Here is a 23,273-nt window from a genome sequence, read left to right as displayed (position 1 = left end):
GTTTGGCCGGCGTGCCAAAAATCACAAAGGAAAGAGGTAGGTGCGTGCCGTCTTGGTACTTGAGATTTTGCATTTGTTTACTAAAGTTGGTTGAACTTAAGCATAGAATAAGAAATACTATCAAGTATAGAATGGCGCAGCGGTAAACGCGCTCGGTCTGCGATTGTTAAAGTTAAGCAACTTTCACAAAGGCCGGTCATAGGATGGGTGATCACAAAAAAAAAAGTTTTCATCTCGAGCTCCTCTGTGCTTCGGCAGGCACGTTAAGCCCTTGGTCCCGGCTGCATTAGCAGTCGTCAATAACCATCAATCCGCACCGGGCCCACGTGATGGTTTAAGGCCCCATCTCCCTATCCATCCATAGGGAAGGCCCGTGCCCCAGCAGTGGGGACGTTAATGGGCTGATGATGATGATGATAGAATGGTAACTCTTCGCTCCTCACCAGCGTCTGAGCGAGGTTTACCTCAACCCCCTCGGTTTTACTTTAGTCTTCAATCGTATGGGCGTCAGACGTCACACACGCAGATGCGCGAGTATGATAACGTCAATGTGTAGTGTCTGTGTGAAACGAGGTGTTTTGTATTAAGTGTCCGGGGTGATGATGACTAAAGAGTAGTTTTCATTCACTGTACGATAGTTTACTTCCAAAAGAAAGGTTTACTTACAGTTGTATCAGTTTATGTATAATTTACCGAATGAATGAAGATATTTTTGAGTTTGGGTTAAACGGCTAAAAGTAGTCTATTTTTTTCTGTGAGTCCTGCAGAAAGCATCATCATGTTTGTGTGGCCTGAAAAAAAATGTTTTTCTATTTGTTCAATGTCTTTATCTAACTGATTGGTTAAATGGCATTTTAATATCAATAGTATTACAATTTTGTTGTGAAAATCTAGTCATTTATCCTGGGTAGGTAACCAGCTGACGATATGTAGTGTAGGTACCAAAATACATATCATCAGTCTATCACCAGTCTAACACTCACTAGGCGAGGTATTAAGTGATGAATTTGATATGAGTCCCGTCTCTCGTAGACAGAAGCCGTTTTGTGAGAAGCCTGTGAATTGGGTCTTGTACTAGCTTCAACATAATTTATGAAATTCTGATTACTAAAAGACAGATCTAAAACTAATTAAAAACATTTTCTTTTTTCTATTTAACTTATTTATTGATTTTAATCAAGAAAAACGTAATAAAAATTCCGACATTTTATCACGTTTTTCTATGACGTCACAGTGTGCTTTTACATACAAATTTCATTATAATTTCGTGTTGTGACATTTAGTAAAAAGTAACTGATTTCACTAGTCGGAAACTAGCCTGTTGTACAGTTCATATCAAATTGTGAGGTACTCATTATTAAAAGCTAAAATGACCCAAAAAGTATCAAAACGTTTCAGTTCGAGTAAGGAAGGAATAAAAACCAAGTGCTGCAAAAATAGACCGTCGAAAAATGGATATAACAGTATATTTTGAAGTCGACTGGGTTGCCAATCCACGCCTAACTTTCTGTGTGTGTGTTTGAGGATGTATGTGTGTGTATCTTCCAAATCTTTATCTATATTTTTCGTTATGTACGCTTCGTGATTCATAGGTTTGGTGGATTTTGTAAGTACATGCGAATTAGGACGCCATTTTTGTTGCTTTGTGTTATCTTAACAGCTGAAACTTTAATGTTTTCTGTACTTAAAACTGCGTTTATTTTAATACTTAAAAAACAGGCAAGATACTAAACACAGAAGCTAGTCTAAGCCAGATTAAAATAAATCTTATTAATAATTTTATCAGTAAAAACTTAGTCTACCTAATTCTTTTTCTTCCATCGTGTGGTTTGTGAGGTGGAATGCCAACCTCATCGACCCTGATGTCAGGGTTACTATTAAGCCGCCAAAGGCCCCTGACTTAGCTCATGTAACGGTTACTATGTAGTAACCGGGACCAACGGCTTAACGTGCCTTCCGAAGCACGGATCATCTTACTTTCGGACAAGCAGGTGATCAGCCTGTAATGTCCTAATCAAACTAGGGGCCACAAAGTAATTTTTGTGATATGTCCCCACCGGGAATCGAACCCAGGACCTCCGGATCGTGAGCCTAGCGCTCAACCACTGGACCACGGAGGTCGTCGTCTACCTAATTACAAACACACGGAACATAACATAAGCTTACGAGTACATCCATCGCAAGATGAACTAAGTACCCACAGCTCACCGAGCTTTCTGTTAGACGTGATGCAAATACAAAATATATACTTAAATATAGTTTATGATGCCTAAACTAGGAAGGTGTGAATACCTCTTAGGCATTTTTGATTGATTTATGACATTTAATTAATAATAACATAAGTCTAGTCTCTGCTTACCCCGGTAGGAAATAACGTATAACATAAGTCTCCTTTGTTTAACATTACTTGGTAATTGATTTTTATTTTAGATGCATTTTGCAATAGTGGTGTAGACTTATTAAATGCACCTATACCAATCCTACCTAATTATAAGAAAAACATATTGAGTCAAATAAAGTAGTATTTATTATCACTTAGGCCAAATAATTACCGTATTGTAAAAAACATGTGATACCAGAAAAATAAAAAAATAAAATGAAAATGAAATAATAGCTGTTTAATAATCATTAATCAACAATGACCATAAAATAAATATTGTTAATATTTCAACCTTCAGAAGTGGTTTATTCCGGATTTTTATTTTTGTTTACGCAAAAAAATCGTCTGAAAATTTTCTTTCACTGAAACGTTGCCGACATTGAAGCCAAGTGCAGTGGGTGCATACAAAAATACACTAAAATTCAAGGTTGATTCGGCAAAAATAACCGATGAGTCGCTCCGATGCACTTACATGCATCTTACGTATGCTGTTCATATTTTAAATCGAATTCGATTATCGTATATTAAGCATAAAATATGTTCTGTTTTATCTCGTAAAATTTTGGATATTGATGAGATGGTGAAGGTTAAATAAAATTATCCAGGGAGAAAGAAAGCACAAATGTTTGTTAATAATGTAAGGTACTGTATACGTACATCATAACATTTGTTTATAACTATTCGTTTATTCATGACGTTTGTTTTAAAAATTACCTACTAAATATAACGAAATAGAAAGCATATTTATCTAGTAAACGTTTTAGATTTTTCGCCGTAAATGCAATTCTATGCTCTCTGCCTCCTCCAACGGGAAATATGCGTTATCTTTTGAATGTGTATGTATTAATTTAACACTTTATTGTACAAAATTTATTCCGTTCCATATAGAAAAGAAAGGCTAATAATGGTAATCATCCCGGGCGTGTCCTAAGTGTCGAATAGGTCACATTCTAATTTGAGCCTGTAACGTAGTAAGGTATTACTGTACTTTATCATCATAATTATTAGGCTCTGCATGGCGCTAGTTATAATCCACGTAATTTTGCTACTACTAGGGACATGTTAGTCTATAAATTACCAAACTTAAATATACAAAAAAAAATTTTTTAAAGCTCGAAGCACCTACGTACTCTGTCAGCTTATGTTATGTTGTTTGAGAATCCAAGTACTATATATAGCTATTTGTCTATAAAAAAACTATATATAGCTATTTATCTAATATAATATATATTCTGTACCCTAAAGCTTAAGAAACATTACATTATTAATTGTAAACATTCAAATAACTGGCTATAAGGCGATGTGCGTTTGTAAAAACGCGCGGAACACTTTTTCATCACCCACAAAAATAGGAGTGGCCGCCGACACGCCTAGACGAATAAATAAAACTCGAAAATAGATTGAGCTTCCTGCGATTCGGTTTCTAAATTTAAATGTTAAAAATGGCGGCCGTTCCATCCGGCGCGGCCGCAAAATTGTGCATAAAACTGCAACGTGCATTAGTCGATCTAAACATTAAAAATAGAACGCGCTAGAGTTAGGCGTTGTGTTCACGGGGAGATAGCGTGTCACCGTTTTTTATTCACGGAAAAAATAACAATACTTGCTTTTATTTTGATGATAAACATTATTTAATTAAGTAGGTATTTGTAGTAAGTACTAGTGACATACGAACGGAAGGCGATTGGGGCAACCACCGTTCTACACGCTCTATCTATGGAGTAATGAAATAAAGAGAGAGAGAGACTAGTGACATGGCGTCTACATAAGTACGTAACAAACTTTAAAGCTATTTCAGCGGATAAGTATATACTTACTAACATCTATGGATAAAAAAAAGTTATGAAATAGGTATTCTCTACCAGCAGAACCCTGGCCAATGGAAAAGTCTCACGTACACATTTTATATAGTATCACAAACATAATATAAATGTTGCACATCGCTTTAAGTATCATAGGCTTAGACATGATCTCAATAAAACCGGAAGGGGGTATAGAATCGACATGTTTTACCACTTTATTTTACACCTTTTGATTGCAACTGCAGCAGTCTATTTGCTTTGCCTTCAGCATGAAGAAGAATCGAAACCGGTCTTAATCTAAAAGCTTGAAAGACTAATGGGAATTGAAAACTAGTTAAATAGGTAACTGTTAGATATTGTAAAATTAGCTTGGTGTAACAGCGACTAAGCACATTCGGTACCTAATTTACGGGACAACGTTATGTAACGCGTTGGTGAGCGCTAGGCCTTACAAACTCCAGATTGCCTTCTTTCAGCCAGTTAAAATAAACATTCTGGATATTTACCAGCTCTTTCCGATGCATTCTACCTCTGCTATGTGTGCGTCGGTGAGATGGAGTATTTGGGGCCTCGGGGTGTTTGTGGCCTCATTTGGCCAATTAATAAGAGTAATAAGGAAAATAAAAAAGCTCCGGCTCTCTAGCTTTTAGCACTGAATTCGACTTTATGAGTTGAATTAATGTTTGGATCATATAGATAATTGATACCTATCACGTTTTTACATGGAACTTAAACTTAGCTGGCCAAAAATTGTGGGATGGGGCATGAAGGAAACGATTATTTGTTTACCTTTGTTTATTTTAAAACGTTTTATAATTTTCTACGTTTTCCTCTTTAAAAACAACCGTCCGCCATTTCCTTGTTGTTGATGCGGATATGTCTGTGTTTAGAGAAAGACAGATATATGATAATCTTGTAACAGTTATAATAGCATCCGGGGCCCTAAAATAGTGCTGTCCTCTTCCAAATCTGTATCTGGGTGCACTAATGTGTGGTAATGCATTACATAGGCATACGGGCCGTAATGGATGAAGTCTCAGGCAAAGAAATGTTTATGGTATGTTTCGAGCGTTTGATCTCTGAGTAGATCCCGTATGGTTTTATAGACGGTATTCAATAGCGACCTCGCACTTCGCTATAGTCATTCTTTTTGTTCAATACATATTTGAACATAAATAAAATATAAATGTATTATACATAAATATAATGTGTAATGAGGAGCTCGGTGGCGTAGCGGTTAACGCGTCGGTCTGCGATTGTTGAAGTAAAACAACTTTCGCAAAGGCCGGTCATAGGATGGGTGACCACAAAAAAAAAGTTTTCATCTCGAGCTCCTCCGTGCTTCGGAAGGCACGTTAAGCCGTTGGTCCCGGCTGCATTAGCAGTCGTTAATAACCATCAATCCGCACTGGGCCCGTGTGATAGTTTAAGGCCCGATCTCCCTATCCATCCATAGGGAAGGCCCGTGCCCCAGCAGTGGGGACGTTAATAATGATGATGATGATATAAGAGGGCGGCTGAAAGTAGCGCCCGTCACTGAGAAATTGAAGAGCAACAGGTCAGCATGGTATGAGCATGTAATGAAGAGGGATGAAAGGCATATTACGAGAAACGTTATGAGTTTGAATGTGGATGGATATTGGGGTAGGGGACGAGGCAAGAAAGTGTGGATGGATTGTGTGAAGAAGGATATTATGTGTGTGAAAGATGTGAGTACTGAGATGACGACTGACAGATATGAATGGAAGAGGAATACATGTTGTACCGACCTTACCTAGAGTGTGATGAGGACAGGAATATGATGGTGTCTTAGATGGGGTCTTAACACATAGGAGCTTAGTCGCCATACTGTGAATGTGGTCACCCGGATCAAACCATATCTCATATAGTGAACGAGTGCCCTCTGCACCGGTTCCCAGGTGGTATAGCCGAGCTGCACTGTGTGACGGATGCGGCAGAGACTTGGTTAAGGGAGCTTCAGCTGGATATATGATCCACGCAGGATATTTTATTTTTGTCTGCCATACGCAATAATAATAACACATAGTACGTGAAGTATATAACATCGTGACACATAACATACATAACATAAACAGCCTATATACGTCCCACTGCTGGGCACAGGCCTCCCCTCAATCAACCGGAGGGGGTATGTAGCATACTCCACCACGCTGCTCCACTGCGGGTTGGTGGAGGTGTTTCACACCACGACACAACAACAACATCACGTTTAAAATTCCATTAAATGATTGACTAGGTACATGTGTTTATTTATACGTCTAATTTAAAATAACCTTTTTTGGAGTACGGCCAATCTAGTTACGGCGTCGTATTTTAAGAAAATGTGATAAATATATCTACTTACGTATTGGAAAATAAGACATTTAGGTAATATTTTGAAGATCTTATGTATTATGTATATTTTTATAATAATCTTAATAGACTACTCTGGGGGGGATGATAAGATACCGCGGGGCAGAAGGCAAGAGGGAAACCACGCCTTATTTCCCGTAAAAAAGCTACACCAACAAGAGCGTGGGTCTTAAATGAATCATCATCATCAGCCCATTAACGTCCCCACTGCTGGGGCACGGGCCTTCCCTATGGACTATGGATGGGTAGGGAGATCGGGCCTTAAACCATCACGCGGGCCCAGTGCGGATTGATGGTTATTAACGACTGCTAATGCAGCCGGGACCAACGGCTTAACGTGCCTTCCGAAGCACGGAGGAGCTCGAGATGAAAACTTTTTTTTTGTGGTCACCCATTCAATGACCGGCCTTTGCGAAAGTTGCTTTACTTCAACAATCGCAGACCGAGCGCGTTAACCGCTGCGCCACCGAGCTCCTTATATGAATAATGATGATTTTTTTATTGGTAGATGGACCATAGCTTCAAAAGTCCAATCAGTTTCTCGCAAAGTTTTAAGATTAACAGATTGGTTGACCTTCTCACTAAGTGTCGTTTCTTTAATAAACTACAAGCACCTACAAAATATCAATTTACTTAATAATTTTAACGACTGTGGATCATAATTTCACCACTGTTAACAAATTAACGCTCGAACCGCGTTTCGTGTTGCGTTTTGTTTCCTTATTTTTTAGCATAATTTATGTTGTTATTTTTTTCAGACAGACTATGCAGGACTTTTAAATTTATAGTACTTACCTGTGCTTATTATTTCGCAATGCAATTCGCTTCTAAAGATTTCGCTATTCTATTGAATAGTTTAAATAAATTCCAAAGAAGTAAACCTAGTCGGTTTATACACGACATCGTAGGTATCGCCTACAATACCCCCTCCCCAAGCATGAGTCAAGCGTCGCGGGCGCAAGTTTTGCAACCGAAATTCTACCGGTTCGAGACAATGGCATTATTAGGCGTTAGCCGCCATTTTGTTTTAGCTAAACGTGATAGTGTGAACATTTTCAATTTTGTCTAAGATGTTTAAGTAGGCGTTATAATAGTTTTTTTTTATATATTTTTATGTATTTTTGCGCATAATGGGTGAAATTATTTAATCGATTAATTTACCTACGTTTGATTTTACGATTATGCGTTTGTTAAAGTTATTTAGAGTACTTATTAAAATATTTGCGTCTCCATTTCACGAAGACGCTTCAACTTCATAATGAAGGTCTAACGAACTATTGTTCATATAGATATTCGACATTTCGCTATCAACTTGGTCATTTCTTGACTAAGTTAAAAGAAAATCCTTGATTAGTTATGTCGGTTTAAGAATCATATAGGACTCTTAAACGAAGAGTGGAGTAATAACAGTAGAGGGAAAAGTAAAGTATGAATCAGGTACATACAAATGATTTTTATTTTATAGCACTTATCTGTGCTTAGGGAAACTCACAAAGAAAAAAAATAAACCAATTTTTTTTTGACTTGGACGGGACTTGAACCCGCAGTTCTTGTCAAGCCGGAATGAGCGTGTTAACCATTACACCACGGGGTCCTCCTCCTGTCCGTGCGAAATTCTTTCAAATTCAAATTCAAAAATATCTTTATTCAGTAGGTAAAATAGTTACACTTTGAATCATCAATTTTTACATAACGAATGCCTCATCCGCCTAAAACTACTACAGATCTATGATATCTCTTTCGAACTATGTATGTATCGTCATTAAGCCGACGCCGGCGCCACCTAGCTATAATATTCGGCATCGGTCCCGGCTTGACAAGAGCTGCGGGTGGAGCTCGATGGCGCAGCGGTTCACGCGCTCGATCTGCGATTGTTGAAGTTAAGCAACTTTCGCAAAGGCCGGTCATAGGATGGGTGACCACAAAAAAAAAGTTTTCATTTTTTTTTTATTTTAATTATTGAATACAACGAAAAATTATCAAAAAAGAATAAAATAACACCGCTAAACCCCTCACGGGTTTGTCTCGGCGCTATAATCCGCTCACAATTACTTAGTGCAATAACATATAAAAAATAATAATAAAATAAATAGAAAAAATATTATTAAAAACAAAAAAGACCGAAACGGACATCATCAACTCATCATCTCATCAAACAACTCATCATCTCCTCGGCATCTCGAACTCCTCCGTGCTTCGGAAGGCACGTTAAGCCGTTGGTCCCGGTTGCATTAGCAGTCGTTAATAACCACCAATCCGCACTGGGCCCGCGTGGTGGTTTCGGCCCGATCTCCCTATCCATCCATAGGGAAGGCCCGTGCCCCAGCAGTGGGGACGTTAATGGGCTGGTGATGATGAAGGTACATCCCAATTGCAACATCCATCGCAAGATAAACTATGTAAGTATACCTCATCGAGCTTTCTGTTAGACCAACGTGATAGGTGGTGAACCGTATCGCCGTCTATAATCGAGCCAAGTATGTTAGTGAAAAAGGTAAGGTATGAAATACTTTTAGGATCGAACGTACCGGGTGAGAGCCTTCAGCGCTCCCCATTTGTCCGGCCAAGTAGTTAATGCCATCTGCGACAAATCTACAAAAAGAAATTAGACTGTTGCAAAAAGCATGGGTGTCTTTTTTAAGCCTTTAAGCTTCTTCTAAAAATAGGACATATTTTACAATCTTTAGAAAGCCAGAACCTAAATACCTCTAGCTCTGTGAACACACGGGACCATTACTCATCGAGCGTGGGCGCATAGTGGACTCGGGAGGTTCTACGAACGTACCTATGTTTGATTGATTGATACATTATTACTACTTGATTTTACAAATCACTGTTAGAATTTACTGCTGTTATTATTAGCTTATAATACGCTAACATTACGTACAAAATATACGTAAATTAATACAAAAAAAAAATGAGATACAAAATAAATAATTCGTGGCTACCTACGTGAAACTCGTTCTTTCTAGAATTTACCAGACATTTTGTAAGTGTGACTCAATGTTCAAAGATTGGTCGTGGAATTAAATGGCTTCTATAGATAAAATATTTTACGAAATTCATAAAAGTTTCAACGCAAATAAGGAAGTGATGTAACGCATTAAAACTTATTGCAAATATCTCAGGCTTTAAATTAATCGACTGTTTCTTTTATATTTAATACTTCGATAGACCAAACTGTATCAATACTTCTATTGCCGCTTTCCTTTTTCGAATTTTACGACCTTTTCTAAGCAAATTGAAAATGTATGTTGTATTCTATTGCAAAGTATTAAGTAATACTTAGGTACAGAGTAATGTGATATGTTTAGAGAAAAAACAGGTTATGCGAGGCCGTGCCACGGCGGGTTGGTTCCGTACAATGTTATTATATTTCTTTTGCAGAGTTCAAGTTACGTCATCTATACGTATATTCATGAAGTAGTTATAAGATTTTTATTTGAGTATTTCCACTACATTTAGCTGTTGAATCTAACGAGTTTAGTATTTTATGCATGTGGGCTGCAGGTTCGTCTAGCCAGGGTTTCGGCCGCTTTGAAAACATGGATTAAAGCAAGAGTTTTTTATAAGTGGAATGTATTTTTCAGCATAAAACATACCAAAGTTTTATTTTCGGTTCCGTCCGTGCTTAAAAGAAACCAGTAAGGCTAGCATAAATATAAGACAATTTTATGAATTAACGAACTTGTATTTCAGATGCGCTTTTAAGTTTAAAGCTGTCTTTAAAGCTTAGTTCTCTTCTCAAACGGCAGTAACTTGGCCAAATGGGCCACAGCCCATTCGTTCGTTTTTTTTTTATTTATTTATTAGTCAGGTATCCAACAGCTTAATGTGTATTCAATGATGTTGTTACAATCTTAATTCTAAACGCTAAGCAATTAACAGGTTACCCGATATTTTTTAAATTACAAAGTGTTATCAAGTGTAAAGCGCATTACGCAATGATGTTCAAAGTATTACAATGAAAAAAAAAACAGTCTAGAAAAAAAATATATATTGTGTTAGCCTTACATGTGCTTACAGGCACTGAGGGCTCACATCGGACACAAACATTTAAGCCAACAAGCCTAATGGTACCGAGCAGCGAGCACACTCTGAGTAGGTTAATATCAATGATATGAGATACCTGAAATCGGAGAAGATTGGTAGAAATACACCATCTAAAGCTACAAGTAAATGAGGGAAATATGTATCATCATCAGCCGTATGACGCCCACTGTTGGGCATAGGCCTCCCCCAAGGATCTCCACGACGAAATATGTATAACATACGACAAAAATGCTAGACACCACTATAAGCTAATAAGATGTAACATTTGTCTAAGGTCTATTAGCATCTTGCAATTAGAATATTGGTATATCGTAAAAATCGTATGCTTTCGTGGCGAGACCAGCGATCACATATTCAAGCTATTGAGCAAAACGCCTTACTTAAGGGATAGCTTGAAAAGCTCATTACTTTAAGTAGATAAAAGCTGCCTATTTCTCCCATCAGGTGTCGCTACTGTTGAGTATTTTTATATTTTGACAGTTCCCCATACTATTCGAGTAAACAAACTTATTGTTTTGGTTATATTTATTTATTTATTTATTCATTACAAAAGATATTATAAAATTTTAAAATTAAAAAAAAAATAATTATTAAAAAATAATATTATTATTAAATAATTATTTTTAAATTTTAAATTTTTTACACTATAACCCTTTGCGCAGAGTTTAATAGCAAAATCATAGTGTTATATTTTAGTCCCTAAAAATCGCAAAGAAGAAAACTAAGAAAAACTTATTTTAAATCAAAATTGCCTTTTTCCAAATGGCTGCTTTTCTTTTTCGAAATTCATCCTTCTGACGGGTTACACTCTACGTTGCTCCGCATTTTATAGTAATCATGAATTTTAGCCGGACAGTATGGAGAACTGTCACAATTTAGGATCAGTCAACTGTGCTGCTGCCTACGTTTGCTTCTTCGCCTACTTCTACTTTTATCCTCATAAGTACTAGTACATACATACATAAACTTACGCCTATTTCCCACCGGGGTAAGCAGATACTATAGAGTTCCATTTGCTTCGATCCTGACACACTTCTCTTGCTTCCTCCACATTCATCAATCGCTTCATACACGCACGCCGGTTCAGAGTAGATCTTATTAAACCTTTTCTAAGGACATCTCCAATTTGGTCAATGTAAGTACTTCTCGGTCTTCCTCTGCCAGTCCTACCATCAACTTTCGCTTTACATACCGCTTTTTAAGTAAAAAAAATACTAGTCTCTTTATAAAATATAAGTTTAAATACTAAAACCCGACTATGGAAAAGTGGCGCTCTAAGAAGTATGAGACAAGAATATATTTCTCCGAAATTCTTCGTGCCAGACTAATGGAGAGCGTCGAGGGCTCTCAACCGGTACAAAAATCTAAGACAACAGGCCTGAGGATGCTCAGTTCTGTTTCAGTGTAATACCTTCTGTTGAAGAGATCTTATAAAGGCTTGTACTTAATAGATAAAATTAGGTCGTTATTGCTTCCCTTGCCAATTATCTCTATGACACGCTACTCCTTAAGGCTCGCAATAAACATGCCAAGAAAAAGCATCAATTAAAAAGGCAGTTTTAGTCTTAAATCAATCGCAGACAGTTCATTAGAATACGGGCGTGAACTGTAGCTCTTATTTTTATGAATACAAGATCTATTTTGTATTCGCACGACTATAAGGAAGGGTTAATACTAGGTAATATTAGAACTGGTAGTAAATGAGAATTTCATGCGATAATAGAGTTGCAGTAATATATTAGTGTTTTAAAATTTAAACGTTGAGTTATAACGGGTTATGTTCGTGTTTGTGGGTCCTGTTTTGAGAACGCGTGAGTTACATCGTAGTGTCAAGGTTTCGAATCTCGGCTTGGGCTTTAAACCATTGAATTCGACTTTATGAGTTTGAAATCATGTTTTGATCATAGATAATTGTTATCACGTAGTTTCCAGGACCGGGTGAGAGCCTTCAGCGCTCCCCATTTGTCCGGCCAAGTAGTTAATGCCATCTGCGGCAAATCTGCAATAAGTCACAAAAAAAAATGGCAATAGGCGCCCCCTTTAACGTGGGACTTAAACATAGCTGGCGAGGAGTAGGGGTATACACTATTACACTTCTATCCTTCTATGCCTACCAATGCTATGTTGTGTCATATATGTGACAATTTTTTGTTTTTATTGCCAAAGTTTTCTATCTTTTCTCTTATCGTTATCTGGATCCATTGTTCCTCTGTGCCATAGAGCATATTTCTGAAAAATTACATTATTTGATGATGAATTCATTTGTTCTTACCGGTGATTTGTCTCATAAATAGCATTATCAATTTATTGTATTTCAATTAAATTTATGGTTAAAATCATGAAAAGAACTTTAATGACTACAAGGAAATGAAAGAGTTCAAACTGAATGGATTAACTGTAAGAAAACTAATAATTACGGAATTCGTAAATTCGAAGGACAGAGAAAAAATACCGACGATCACATCCTATCAAAGCCTAAAGACAATTTCAGGTAAAAATTACGATGCGATCTTAAGAGAACGGTCCCAGATTTTTTAAATCGAAAAGAGAAATCGCGTAGACCTTATACCGCGTTAGAACTTTAAAAGGCCCATAAAACACGCGAGCTGGATTAGAAACCCAAGATATTGCCCAGAAAAATAAATCAACATCCTACGCACGCGACCTAGCCCAACGAACACACACGGCGCGGGAAAAAGAAAAAAAAGCTAGAGCAAGAAAAAAAATTGCAAAACGAAACCGACGCGAATATATCCGAGGCGAACGACCGGCGAAAAATAAGACGAAAAAGGAGCGCGGGCGCACATGTGCGTCCCTCCATTTTTTTCGCTCTGTCCCTTTCTCGCGCCAAAAAAGGGTTAATAACACGTGTGTTAGAGAGAGATGGATGTGAAAGAAAGCAAGGAAAGAGTTGTCGGTCGTTCGCGTGTTCTAGTACTGTTCGTTGCCGCTTGGAGCGCTAGTGCGCCTTGGAAAATGTCTTCCTGTTTTGACTTTATGCGTTTCCTTATAAGTTTTGTTTGCTTTGGGCTTTTATTTCATTAGATTCAAGATATGATCAAAGAGTTTAAAATTACATTAACATAAGCTCACTACTAGTAACTATATCCCAATGGGATAGGCAGAGGTACATCCATCGATGAACTAAGTACTCACACCTCACCGAAATGAAATTAAACCAAATCAAATATACATACTTGTTAGAGAATTATCGGAAACAAACAAATCTACTCGAAACATGAAAATAGTACAATTGGATGGACTTATTGACTTTAAGACAATCGTTACCAGGGATCAGACATAAATCTTGGAGGTGGGATGGTGTAACAAAAATCGGGCATAAACTGCTATTAACTTGTAATTACATTAATAAGACAATAGTGGTTTTAATGGCGTGTTCATAGAGCTTCTTATAGCTTCTTCTATCGTGTGGATTGGTGGAGTACCAACCTCATCACCCCTGGTGTCAGGGTTACTGTTGAGCCGCTAAAGACCCCTGACATGGCTCATGTAACGACTACTTACTTACATCAGTAAGTAGTAACCGGGACCAACGGCTCAACCTTTTGAAAAAATAAATATGAATATTAATTTACATTAATAAATTATTTCGGATATCTGATAAATGCTCATTCGTTGACTATCCTTTCCACAAAAGCAAGCTCCTCCACTTCCTTATAGGACCGCTAGATTTGATTATTCGTGTACCCCAAAGAATATTTCTAGCCAATCAACCGGCGTAATAGTAACTCGCGCCGCGTGCGCATAAAGATAAATCTTTTTACGGTGCACTTGATTAGAAAATTCCTTTATTAATTGAATAGGTTAATTATACTGATTTTGTTAGCCTCACCGTGATAACCGCGTGGTTAGAATACTTAGAGATGAATAATGTTAAAGCCATAGACAAGAACCGTTATTTCACAGTGAGGGCGGCATCTTACAAGTGGACTGAAGGACTAGTGGTTATAGATTGAAAGAAAGAAAGATATATATATATATATATTTATATTTATATTTATATCATAGGCCCACGAGTATATCCCAATCCCGGGTTGGGTTGGGGGGTGGAATACCAACCTCATCAACCCTGGTCTCAGGGTTATTATTGAGCCGCCAAAGGCCCCTACATACTTACATCAGTAAATAGTATCCGGGACCAACGGCTTAACGTGCCTTCCGAAGCACGGATCATCTTACTTTCGGACAATTAGATGAACAGCCTGTAATGTCCTAACCAAACTAGGGATCACAAAGTGATTTTTGTGATATGTCCCCACCGGGATTCGAACCCGGGGCCTCCGGATCGTGAGCCCAAATCTCGACCACTGGACCACGGAGGCCGTTAAATCAGCTGCTTATCCTACCAGACATGTCACATCAACCAACTGTGTGAAAAAGTATGTCCCTACCATGATTCTCATAATAATAGACGATTGATTGGTAACATGTCTCTTAAATTTTGTACCGGGTGAGACCCCTCAGCGCCCCCCATTTTTCCGGCTAAGTAGTTAATGCCATTTGCGGAAAATCTACAGTAAGTCACGTCAAAAAAAATGGTAATTTGTCACTCTATTACTAACATGTATAGCCTATAATACGTCCCACTGCTGGGCACAGGCCTCCCCTCAATCAAACGGCTTCGATCCTGACATACTTCTTTCGCTTCCTCCACATTCATCAATCGTTTCATACACACACGCCGGTCCTTATTGTTCTTTGTTTATTTTTTGTGTGTACAAAAAGGAACTTAAACAATTCTAGTCCTAATGAAGAGCATTTTAGACCCTAAGGTCCGCCGTAAACCAATTAAGATCCAATCAGAAAATGGCAGTACGAAAAACAGCGATTCGTCCAATTAGACAAATCAGGTGGAACCGTTAAGATAAATGCTATCAATGTCGATAGGCCAATTAGCTCTTCAGCAGAATTTCCTACTTATCGCCTAAGGAATTTAGAATTCAGTGCACATATTTGAGGAACAAGTTAAGGCGTCCATAATCTCCGTACTTAAAATAACAGAACGCTTAAGTTATTCTCTTACGCATTCAGACCTACAATATCTAAGTGAGCCAATGATTTTATAGTTCCTTTTTCGAAATAAAAAAGTCAATAGACTTTTAAATGAATAAAAGGCCACACCACTGAGGCCGTTATGGCCCTAGCAACGAATACGTTAATTTTGACGTGCCTTCCGAAACACGGATCATCTAACTTTTCAACATTCGGGTAATCAGCCTGTAATATCCTAACCAAACTAGAAACCACAAAGGGATTTTTGCAAAGCTATGCAAAAATTCATATGCTATTTTATGCAATTTTTTTTGTTTTTTTTTTTGTTTTGCTATTTTTTGCTATGTGACTTTTGTTGTAAAATATCTGACTGATTTATAATGAAAAATCATAGAGCAACACGGACCTCCGCGACCGGATCTCACATAAGTTATTGAACGGGATAAAAGTTGACAATGGCCCCGATTCCTGCAGACCCCTCCTAATTTTATATTAAGTTATACCCGTCATTTTCTTATCCGCCGAAAAGGAAAAGAACGGATGATTGTCAACAAGTTAATTTTAAAACAAATGAATAACCCAGGCGAATAAAATACTGGCTGGTGTACAATCCGTTTGACGTGCTGTCTACTTAATTCTGTCGGGTTATTGGTCGATGTAAAATTTTTAGACGGTTGTTTTAGATTTCTGCTTAAAATTGATGCCTGTCGATTACCCGTCCCTTTCTTTTTAAGCGGATAAGAAAATTACAGGTATAACTTAAAATAAAATTAGACGGCGTCTGCAGGAATTAGCACCTTTGCTACTTTACCTCGTAAGTTCAGTCTGAAGACGGCGGGATCTTTCAACATTTTTATTTCCTTCCTATTTTTTTTTTGACGTGACTTATTGTAGATTTGCCGCAGATGGCATTAACTACTTGGCCGGACAAATGGGGAGCGCTGAAGGCTCTCACCCGGTACAACGTTTAAGACAACAGGCCTGAGGGTGCCCAGTTGGGCGCGAACCTCGGCTCAGGGCGTCGTCTGAGAGGAAAAAATATTTGAAAGAATTAATCGACCCTAGTGGGTCGATAGCGATAAGCGCTGAATGAGGGAATTTCCTTCCTAACATTGCTGTAGTTAGTAGGAATAATAGCAAGTTATCTATAGTCTATATTATCTAGGTAGGAATATTATCTAGACACACAAAGATACGTCTATGCAATAACTACGACTTCGTACTTAGTGCAATGATAACAGCAAATAAATACCCGCTCTTGCCGTTTATTTATAAGATGTCTCGTATTCATAGTCCAGGCTATTATTTGCCGAGTTTTCTTATACGTCTTTATTAATACTTAAAAGTGTTTTCGTACTTAAATCAGACCTATAAGAATTTTCAATTGGAAAATTATCACACACAGGAGAGCCTGGTGATACAGACAAGTTAAAGTGACTATTAATATTGCGATATTTTTTTTATTATTTCAAGGATTAATGTAAAGTAAGTGATTATTTTTCAAATCAAATATACTTTATTGCACAGAACTAAATTAATGAATGAATAAATTAATGTTTTTATGAATGTTTTTGACTAAAAAGCTCTAAAAACATGGTTAGACCCTATGTTAAGATACCTTATTATATTGATTATTTATTTTGTTAGAATGCACTAACCCGCTATTATTATACTTGTACAAAATTTTCCTGTACCCAAAGGTTGCCTGGAAGAAATTGCTGCATGAGCAATAAGGCCGCCTGTTGTGCTTTTCTGTATATGCTGTCCTTATCTCTGTATTTTGTGTCCATTGTGCTCAATAAAGTATTTTATCTATCTATCTATCTTACCAACTCCAACTGGAGAAGCGTGGTAAATCGAATATATTGCAGCGTTTGTCAAGAAGGTGTGCTCAACAATTATAATCTATGTAAGCTATTTAAGAAAGAAACTTATCCAATTGACCTTAACCCTATAGGTTTGGACTTAGTCAATGAGAATTCATCGCGAGACAGTTTCCTATATTTGATAATGAACCGGATGACGCAACATAGCAGACCTAATTTGTTTCCTTTAAAATTTGTAACAACATGCGGACATACATCATAGATACATACATTACACCTTTCTTCACCTACTTCATACACATACACACTAACAATCTTACACACCGATCTCTTTACGTTAATTCCTGTTTCATCTCATTTTATCAGCTGTTTTAATTATAAGTCTATTGTATTCAATCTTATTATAATGTATGACTTGTCAAACTTTATAATTGGCCAACAAGAATTGAAGCTAAGCAATTATAAGAATTATGTGAGCTGTAAAGTATGCAATAAACAATAAAATAAATTAAAACTTAAAAAATAAAACTCGTTTTGTAGTCTTCCCTATAGCTACGACGCGAAAGCTTTTTTTTCCCGCAACCATGCGGGGTTATCGCGGAAAAGTTGAGAATTTTTCAAAATTTTATCTACGCTGCACTGTGTGCACTGATAACACGCACACATATGCAACTAGAGATGTGCTTCTAGGGGGATCATAGTCGAGAAATCGATTCTGTTGCGTTTAGATTTTGTGGATCGTTCTTGGAACAAAGATATGGTCTGAACTATTTAAACGAAATAACATAACGTAAGATCACTATATTTCCAAATTGGTTAGTCAGAGATACATTCGTCCTCTGACTACTCCAGTCGTGATATAGCCGTGGGCTTATGTAATATGTGAAATTTCAATTGACGAGTATTTAATTTATGAATACTTCGACGAGAGTGAATATAGCATTATTAAAGTTATCACATCTGAATCGAGCTACTCGACTAGACCAAACCTAAGATTACCCCAACTCTAGCCAATAAAGTAGACCAAGGAACTACATCATCGTGCCTTAAGGACTTAAATCGAAAAGTATTGCGAAATAATTGCACTTTTAATTCTTTCAAAATAAAGTTGATTCTCGAAGGTAGTTCGTATTGTTTTGGTGCATTACATTTGAAGTGGAATGTATTTTTTCGCTAGAAAAATGATAATAATTGTGTGTCTTTTAAATGGAAATTTTATAAGACGGCAGTGCGCGGGACGGTTGTTTTTTCATCGGGGAGGTAAAAATTTTCCATTATTACGTAACAGCCATTTTTACTTTTGTTTTTTTTCTTATGTGTATAATTATGATTGGTATAGATTTTAAAATTGTTTAGAAGGTTATTAGTAGAGTGAAGTGAAAAGAGATTTTTGGTTTTCGGACGTTAGTATACATTTTTTTTTAAGATTGACAAAGGCCTTATGTTATCTTTGTGGATTAAAGGCGCGTGGAATCTTAGCGAGGACGTATGGCATTATGCGATGTGGCTTCATTTTCTGTAGTAGTTTTAAAAAAGCACCTGATTGTTGTTTATAAGGAATTTTCGTCAATTTAAGGTAGAATTTACTATAACTCTAACTTTACAAAAGTAAAATTTGTAGGTAACATTTGTAGTCTTATGAAATGAAATGAAAATTTATTGTCATAAATGTGGTAGGTATTGCGATGGAAGTGATATATATTATAGCGCTCAGCACATTTAGTCATGTTGTGACACACAATAATAATTATGTAAGGTACTGACAAATACTTAATAACAAAAATACTTATCTATATAAAATTGTTTGAGTTGTGCTCTGATTATTATTTGTCTGTCCGTTAGTATCTCCCTTAAATATTTCCTTAGTTTTGAAAGTCAATAAACTCACGCCTATTTCCCACCGAAGTAGAGTAAATAGTAAGTAAACTGATTTTGTTTCAATTCTGACATACCTATGTAAATAAATGAAATGTGTATATTGAATTTAAACGCTTTTAACTATGACTAATACTTGTTGAACAAATAAAGTTAGGTTAGTTACACGGTACTGTACCGCTGATACAAAAAAAAAAACAGCAATTTCAATCCCACTCTGGCCGACTCATGCATTAGCTGGTAGAGGTCAATTCTCAAAACACTTATAAACTTATAAATTTGCTTTCTTAATAAACTATTATTTTTTGAGAGCGGTTGGATAATAATAATATTAAAAAATTAGCTACAAGAGCCCCCCCACCTAGGCTATGCTAGAGTAACCCCCCCCCCACCCCTCCATTGGGATAAAGAGAGCGAGAGAGAGAGTAAGAATATGAGTAAGAGTACTTACGTTTCTTACACCTTTGGCAAACTGCAAAACGAATTCCACAGATTGGTGAATCGCGATTGCGAATACACGTCTATATGCCATCAACACCTTATAAGAAGAACTTATACCAATAAGATAATAATATATTTAAAGGACGGTGAAGTGTGGGTACTCAGTTCATCATGATGTGTGCACCTACCTCTAACTGGTCAATATTAAATATTCTTTATTTGCATACTATGATGGTGTACAAGTTTGTAAGTTTCACATCATAGACCCTTTCGGGCACAACAAAATAGAAGTTTAAAAGAGAGAAGGAAGCTTTTCAAATAGTAACATCAGTATCAGTCCAATTTGGGCAGCTTAAATATAGGCCAGTGTGAAGAGATAATTTTGTAGACCAGTGTGTTTTGAGTGTGTATATTTAGGCACCCACCCCTAAGGTAATAATTCTACTACTCAATAGATGTCACTACTGTCTAACGGATATCCGCATTCTTATTGGATAACTTAACACATAAGCTCTTCCTATATCCCAGTTGGGGTAGTCAGAGGTATATCTCCGGGTGAGAGCCTTCAGCGCTCCCCATTTATCCGGCCAAGTAGTTAATGCCATCTGCGGCAAATCTACAATAAGTCCGTCAAAAAAAAAAAGAGGTATATCCAACGCAAGTCTCACCGAGCTTTCTGTTAGACCAACGTGATATTCCAATATAATCCATAATACCTGACAATTATGAACAACCTCCTGATGAAGGCCAAGTGCTTTTGTAAAAAGTGGGATGCGAAGGGCATTCTGTAAAAAACGAGATAAATCGCTGAAATTATTTTTTAGATATGGTATTTCAAAAAAAGTGAATTCGAGAATATTAAAAGTCTGTAAGTAATCCTTTATGGGGTAGTCAAAAATCAAAATTTAGATCACAACTTTACTTACAGCCACTGTTTTGTTTGTTTCCAACCCAGCGAATTTAATTTACTACATTGCCATGCAAAAGTAATTACTACACTTTTATTTATTTGTTAAGCAAAAGTTAGAGATTTGAATAAAAGTTTTTAACTATTTATACATATAAATTACGCATTAGCAACATTTTTTACTTAAAAAAAGATTAAGCGAAAAAATAGCCATTTTTAACTTTAGCTTTTAAAAATATGATACTTAGTTTTGTAGACCAGTGTTTGTTATATTTAATTCTAATACTACTCTACTTGTTTGTTGTCTTTATTTATCAGATAAATTGGAACTTTGAACTCTTGCTGTTTCTAATAGACAGACGATCTAAGTATGCCAATACAAGTATTGCATACTTTGACATTCCATATTACCAGACCTCCCATTTCATTGAATGGCTATAGACAATTAAATGCCATTTAGTTATGAAAATAAATTAGTTTATTAAACAAGTCAGTAAAGACAAGTCAAGTTCAGTGAGTAAGTTTAATTTTAAGTTTCCTCTGGCTAACTATGCGCCAATATCTCATGTACCCATTTTTTTACGGTTTCCCAAGATACAGGCTCCGCCTAGTTTGGGAACCTCTGTTCATTTGGATATATTTTTAATATAAGTACTCATCCTATTTTATGTGCCTCATTTGTATTATTTTCTGGTAATAAAAACATTTTTCATTTTCATTTCAGTGAAGCTTGGGTACTTAGTTCATCTTGCGATGGATGTACCTCTGAGAAGCCCAATGAGGGATATTCCTGGCTACGTTCCAAAAAAAATTGTTTTTTTTTTGCCTTTGATGGGTTTGCTCTTGGCCCCAGACTTACCCGAAGGCATCGATGAGGCCAAAGAAGGAGCGAGCTCGCCCAGAAGGCGCCTGTTCACTCTGGCCTTGAAAGCACCCGGGTTATATGCATATTGCGGGTTACATAGATGGCGCCATACTATTTTTATTATTGCTCTTACCTCACACATAATATAAGTAATCCATCTACGGTCGACTAAGAGTCGGCGGGCATTTCATCCTTATGTTGTGGATGTACCACTAATCCGCACTAAACGTTTTGCCTCTTCCTTTTTGATGCGAACAGCGAAGGATTGGAATTGTCTGCCGTCGTCTGTTTTTCCAACTCGTTATAATCTAGGAGTCTTCAAGGCTAGAGTGAATAGGCATTTGCTAGACCACATCCTTATTTACCATCAGGCGAGATTGTGGACAAAAGCGAGCCTATATTATAATATATTTTTTTTGGGTCTTCGTGTTAAATCTACTCGTTGACTCTATGTAACAGTTTTTGTAGTTACAAATAATCACATCCACAACTTTGAACTTTGTAATAAACTAAAACAAAAAAAGAAAATTATTCAAATAAAATTCCACCAAATCACAACTTACGACACATTAACAACGGTTAAAAAGTCATAATCTTAAATAATTTGTCGGCTGAACGGCTATTGCATTAATTAGAATAAAAAAATGCACCCCACGGCGTCAAAAAGAGAAAAAAAACTGTGTAGGGAAGCCCGTGTCATAAAAAACAGAAAAAGAAGTAGGGCGGCACGCGTACTACCAATTAACTCATTTTTTCGGCCGCCGTTTAAGTTTTTTTTCTATTGGTCCGTTCTAATGGTAGGGGCGTTTTTTCTGTCACTTTTTATGCAGTTCTAAACGAAATGTGTCAAGTTTAACACGTGTGAGTTTAGTTTTTTTTTTTCCATTGGTTATACCGATTAGAATGAGGTGGGTTTACACGCAATGTTTGAACAATCATTTATGTTTCTTTTTTATTTCGTTTTTTCGATTTTGTTTCGGCTACTGTTTGTGGATTGAAACTTCGGTGTTTCAACGTTCGATTTGAAAGTGAAGGGGACTGTTTTTATTATGTTTTTTTTTACTACGTGAGGAATGAGGTGTACTTTTTTTGTAATAATTCATTCGTCGTTATTTAAAAAAGTAAAAAGCTTTGTTTTATAAATAACTGACATTTGACACTAATTTATGATACACAACATGCTAGTAATCCGTATCGGAGTAGATAAAGATACATTTGTTCGTAAATTTTGGTACTAATTACGGCAACTATTCAATTAATTAACAATACAATACAATACAAACACTTTATTGCACCAAAATAAAAATATATAATTACAATAGATCCTTACTCAGGTACATGGCAAATAGCGGCCTTATCCCTTAAAGCGATTTCTTCCAGACAACCATAAGGTGAGGAGAAATGTATATATTGAAATTGAAAGAAAAAATTAAAGGAAGAATGACGAAGTTTGTGCGGATTTTATAATGTATGATTTCAATAAGCTTAACGCAAAGCGAAGCCTGTGGTGGATTTACATTCTGTTTATTGTTATTTTATTGAAATATATTTGTAATTAATTATAAAAAAAGGAAGAATTGTGTAGAAAGAGACAAGTCACAACACAAACCCATTATTTATCTATTAACACTTTCGGGGACAGAACGTCTAATGACGTTCTGATTCCAAGGTGTCATACTATCTATTATGAACCATCAATGACCCATGGTCTCTGCCCGTGAAAGGGTTAAATACGTCT

The 23,273-nt window shown here is 36.6% G+C and overlaps 1 protein-coding gene across 9 annotated transcripts in view; it reads left to right on the top strand.

Moving 5' to 3' along the window:
* The window catches only part of LOC126377836 (zinc finger protein 628-like), a 126,425-nt gene that overhangs the window by 10,566 nt on the left and 92,586 nt on the right, over positions 1-23,273 (top strand). Inside the window, exon 1 of one of the 9 annotated variants that reach the window (XM_050025790.1) lies at positions 18,478-18,707. The exons of the other annotated variants lie outside the window; for them this stretch is intronic. The gene's annotated coding sequence lies outside the window, so the exon portion shown is untranslated. Of the gene's footprint in view, positions 1-18,477; positions 18,708-23,273 lie in introns of those variants that run through there. 9 annotated transcript variants of the gene reach the window in all.

Source organism: Pectinophora gossypiella, chromosome 24, assembly GCF_024362695.1.
Source record: "Pectinophora gossypiella chromosome 24, ilPecGoss1.1, whole genome shotgun sequence".
Lineage (NCBI taxonomy): Eukaryota > Metazoa > Arthropoda > Insecta > Lepidoptera > Gelechiidae > Pectinophora > Pectinophora gossypiella.
The sequence above is the reverse complement of the archived record's forward strand: the minus strand, read 5'-3'. Positions and strand labels throughout refer to the sequence as shown.